Raw genomic sequence first — 5,629 nt, forward strand, 5'->3', positions numbered from 1 at the left:
CTTCTGTTGTGGGTTGTCTCCTTTCAAAATCTGATAAACATTGCTCTACACCAGGGCCCGTTTCAGAAAGGAGGTTAAGTGAAAACTCTGAGTATGTTAACCCTGAAATGAGCGAAACTCTGGGTTTTCCGTTTCAAAATGGGAGGTTTGTCAAACCCGAGAAAGCAGGGTAAGTCAAGCTGTGGTAACTTACTCTGTGAACCTAACCTGGTCGGGAGCAGAAACCCGGGGTTTCTTTCCATCTCCTCCCCCTTTTTATAGTGTTAGGGAAGTTTAAATACCTTATTCATTCATTCACGCTGCAAAATTGCTTTTCTTACTGAGTATTTTTGTCTTATTTCAAGTACAAATATCTAAAATTTCTTAATATGCATTTTATATATGAAAAATGGTCTATATTTAGTCTTGTTTCATGGGGGATTTTCCTTTTAAGTGCATATTACATAAAACAAGTAAAATTGTCCGCCATAGGGTAAGAAAAATAATCTTAATGCAAACAGAAAGAAGAATATTTTTAATGTCTTACCCCATTGGAAGATAATTTGCAAAATAAGAAAAATGCACTTTAAAACATCGGAGATGCAGAACACATTATAAGTCCGCTGTATGCAGATTTTAAGGAAAGTGTGCATCCCTCTCACACTCATTCTGAGAATTTTTTCCTGGGCACAAATCCGTCAAAGAGGAGTTTCACAGGACTGTAAGTCAGTGGTGTAAAAATCAGTTTAAATTGGGCTAATCTGATAAATGACGTTCACTTGATAACATCTTCCTGTGACGTCTGGAAGTAACCCAATAATCAGAATTTCCTTCAGGATTTCCAGTGTGGTTGGATGCATTGATGACTAGCATATCCCCACCATCTCACCTTCTGAAAATGAAACTGATTACTGAATGGAATGGAAGGATGTCAGATGGAGGAGTATTACGAGCCGTAACCATCACCACAGCTGTTAAATAAACAAATTTACTTTGGCTGAGGTCAAGGACAAAGATGGGATTTGTAATTTTCAAAAGTGTTTTTAATAAAGAAAAAAATATCTGAGAGCCTAATGAATGACATATTCCTTTACAGAACAACTCACAGAAATCAACCATCAGTCAGTTTTATAATTTTTTTGGATGAAATACTTTTTATTCACTGTAAGAAGTCAAAGACAGATAATGTACGTTTCTGGTAGAATGTCCCTTTAATATTGTAGGCTATTAGTAAATGTTGAAATTAAAATGAATATTAATCAATGCTTTATAGGTATTGTGTACTGATCTGTTGTATTATTATTGTTTATTGCAGTATGCAGAAATTATATTTTAAATGCGGTTATTTTATATAGTGGCCGTAGTCTGACTCTTATTATTTTTTTTATTTTTTTTTCAGTTTGCTGAAATTAATTTTTTTTATTTAAGTGTCTCAGTGGAAGCAGCTCTTGTCAGACTGTAAAGCTTCTCTCTTCTTCAGTCAAATGAGGTTACAGAACAGTCAGATAATTGTAGTGATTTCTGGAATTTCAAATATATAATAAACAACAATATTAAATGTATTTCATTTTGCTTTGAAAGCCTGGTGTCATGAATAAATCGTCTTTTTTTTTTTTTAATAAACAGGAACTTACTTCCGGTGTTAGCCACTTGGGGTCGCTGTTTTTTCTACACACACACACACACACACACACACACTTTTCTAATGAGGTTCAAATGTCATTACAACAGCTTTAAAAACTTATTAACTATATTCAAAGCAATATAAAACTTGTATTAAGAGTAGGCTATTTTCATGAATTAACTGTGTAGATATACTGCAGGCTACAGTAAAAGCAGACATACTGCAATGCTGCTTATTCCATTGAGTTTAAGACAACTGTGAGAACTGTAGACACGTGTACTCGGTTAAACCTCCGCTCTAGACAAAGGTGACAGACCCTGTTTGTCATTGGCTGTCAAGTGACCAACAAACATATTTATGGTTTTGGTTAGAGCTTCAGTTGAGTTTAACCACACTGTGTAGCCTAGTTACACAGAAAACAAAACTATATAACAAATATATATTTATATATGTATCAAAAACAAGGACCTGCTTTCACTCTGTTCATGACACTGTCAAAAAATACAAGGACACAACCTATAGAAATTATAACAATAATATAACAAAAAAGAATAAATAGTCATGAATGTGTCACTGTACTTATATCTCTTGCCACTTGTATTTTCAATCATTTTTATAGCCATGACTGTGTGCCCATAGAAATTGACTTTAAGTGCGATAACTAGTATCCCAAAAACTCATGAAAGTACACCATATAATAATATGTTCTTGACTTAAACACAATATTTTAATAACATTTTATGTAGTCACACAGTTGCTGTTTGCTTGCTGAACGTCTTCCACCTTAATGAACTGAAAGAGAGAAAAAAAAGAAAAAAATTATATTAACATTCATATTAACAATTCAGCTGCAGCTGATTTAAATTAATCCAGACAAAAAGCTACAATATTTTGTTGGGATGACAGGTTGTATCCTCAATAATTAAAACTTACAGTAATGAAATTTAGCAATAAATACATGAATAAAGATATTTCTTCACATTTACCTCATTATGCCTACAATTGGTTTGGATCTCGAGGCTGATATGTAACTCGTGTCTGCAGATCAGTATGAATGTGTTTTTCCAACCGCTCTGTTTTTCCAACAGCAAAAACTAAGAATGAAACAGAAATTGATTTAATAATAGTTGCATTATTTTTTAAATGGTAAAAAAAAATATATATGAAGGCACAAACACAAAAGGCAAAATTAAAAACTTCACCTACAGTGAAGTGCATTATATTGATATTTTTACACTAATGTGTATTTAATTTGATAATTTTAGAACAATAAGAATAATAACTCACGGATCACCACAATAATCAGAAGCCCGTTCATCAGAGCAGATATTATGATGATAATCTGATGTTGTGTTTGAATCTGATCAATACAGTTGACCGCTGTATGATTGTGACACTCAGGCAATTGAGATGATTCTGTAAAGAAAGTGTGATATGAAATTAATATATATAACATATCTGTGTGGAGTAACGACTGAGGGGGTTATTGTGATGTTCCTAAGTGTTTAAAAATCTGAAGTAGTAAATAACACATAATGAATAGTAAATAAACATAGTGATCATCAATATGTCTTGATGACTGAATGAACAAATGAACTCACCGGTGAAGTATATTCTGGTGCTGTTGCTGAGTTTTGGAGGTGTTTCTGTGTTCATACAGTAATAAACTCCTAATTCATCAACAGTCACATTATTAATAACCAGACGATGTTTAAACTGCACTGAATATTTCTTTCTGAATGTTTTATTAGGGTAAAAAGGTGATTTTGGTGTTGGGAATGATCGTAGAATCACTGTTGGAGGATCTGCTGTTTTCAGTAAAATCCAATAAACCTCATTTTCATCAAGATCACAGTTTATGATCACATTTGATCCCAAATCAGTCAGTAGATCTGCCACTGCATACTGACAACAGATTAATACATCTATTAAATAAAAAAGAATACAAATAAATAAATAAATAAATAATAATAAAAACATAAAAATATGATAACTGCTTAAATTTACTGTGAAGCATGAAACAATGCACGACTGTTTCAAGTTTCTGAAATGCATGTAAATGTATTAATATAATGTAATAAACTCACATAACTGAAGCTGAATGATCTTCATGTTGTTCTCATTATTAAAACACTCCAGTTTGAAATGTGCTTCGTTCCACACAGCAGTTATATGAATTTACTGCAGCTCTGAAGTATGAAGACGGAGGAAGAAAAAAACCTTTCACATCAAACAGAGGAAGTCAAAGACAAACTCACTCTGACCACATATTTTTTTCAACATCTAATGCCCATCACCAACATCACTTGGTCAAACTTAAATAAATACATAAATATAACCATCTTGTTCTCTCTATCTATCTGTCTCTCTCTCTCTATCTTTATCTATCTTGTTCTAAGATCTATGCTATTTTTAATCATATTAATGTGACATGAATGTGTTTCAAACTGAGCATCTTGAATCTATTGATACTACAGTAGATCTGGAGCTGCTACTGTGTCACAATAATCTTCAGGGTTGTTTCTGTAGACTAGTGACTCAGGAGGATTGTTTCATGACCAAACTTACAGTTATGGAGCTGCTTTTGGGTTGACAAAAAAAAAAAATAAAATAAAATAAAAAAGTAACCTGGTTTCGACTAGGTTCATTGGTCTTACTATAATTCTCATATTCAAGTTTGATCTTGAATATGTTATACTGAATGATGAAGTTTTGAGTGTGTGCACGTGAAAGTGTAACATTTACAGCGAACAACCAATGACACGAAACATGAAGTCAGAGTCATTGCTAGCAGTGTAAGGGTATTCATACATAAACTGAATCAATAATAAACAGTGTTCAGCATTCTGCAACAAATATAAATATATATACAGTATATATATATATATATATATTTTTTTTTTTTTTTTTTTTTTTATATATATTCTAGATTACTTTATGCCCTAAAGTAGACAGGATACATTAAAATTTAACACATGACTTTAACAAATTATGATATTACTGTAAGTGGGGCAGACAGTGCCTGAGTCCTCCCCTACTCTACAGCACCCCACAATTTTCCCAGTGTTAATCTGTGGTGAGAAATGGAACTGCAGCGCACTTTAACTGTGAGCCATTGGGACAGATTTTAGACTGTCTGTATAAGACGGATCTGTATTTATCATTGATCTGTATTTAAACTTTAACTTGATTCATTAATTCCTTATTACACCTTAGTCAAATTGTATCTTCTTTATGTTGAAGACCTATGTTCAGATCATTTGCATGTTTTGTCATAAAAGACTGCCATTACAAATGCCATTAATTTTTCATGTCTCCCACAATATGATTTATTGCTGACAATGCACCTGACAATCTCAGGTTACCTCTTCCTTGTTGGCTGAACATTTGTCACATATTTATGACATATTTGTCACACTTAGATGATTCAGATCATCAAACAAATTTTAACATTACACAAAGATAACTTGAGTAAATACAAAATGCAGTTTTGAAATAATGATTTCATTTATTAAGGGAAAAAAGCTGTCCAATCCTACCTGGCACTACATGAAAAATTAATTGCCCCCTAAATCTAATAACTGGTTGTGCCACCCTTGGCAGCAACAACTGCAATCAAACATTTGTGATAACTGGCAATGAGTCTTTCACATCACTGTGGAGGAATTTTGGCCTACTCTTTGCAGAATTGTTTTAATTCAGCCACATTGGAGGGTTTTCGAGCATGAATGGACTGTTTAAGGTCATGCCACAGCATCTCAATCAGATTTAAGTCCGGACTTTGACTTGGCCACTCCTGTGCTGGCAGGGATGCCGGAAGTATGGCAACATGACGCAGCGTCTTGTTCCCTCAAGGAACCATGGTTACATGCGTAACCTGGAGACGTTCCTCCTCGGGAACTCGAGCTGTGTCACCATGCTTTGGGAACGAGATGCCTACGCCGCCAGACTTACAAGTCCCTGCCCTGTGTGTATGTCGCAACATAACCGACTAGGACGAGAGGACTGAAGAACCTGGGGTAGTAC

General features: G+C 33.9%; 1 long non-coding RNA gene across 1 annotated transcript; it reads right to left on the reverse strand.

The window, feature by feature from the left end:
• Positions 1–1,864: 1,864 nt before the first annotated feature.
• LOC131535618 (uncharacterized) lies at positions 1,865–3,339 on the reverse strand. The gene is made up of 4 exons (XR_009269688.1): positions 3,205–3,339; positions 2,891–3,019; positions 2,590–2,697; positions 1,865–2,395 (listed from the first exon to the last, which is right to left on the reverse strand). It is a non-coding gene; the product is annotated as an uncharacterized LOC131535618 (long non-coding RNA).
• Positions 3,340–5,629: the final 2,290 nt, after the last annotated feature.

Source organism: Onychostoma macrolepis, unplaced genomic scaffold (assembly GCF_012432095.1).
Source record: "Onychostoma macrolepis isolate SWU-2019 unplaced genomic scaffold, ASM1243209v1 Scaffold51, whole genome shotgun sequence".
NCBI classification, from domain to species: Eukaryota; Metazoa; Chordata; class Actinopteri; order Cypriniformes; family Cyprinidae; genus Onychostoma; species Onychostoma macrolepis.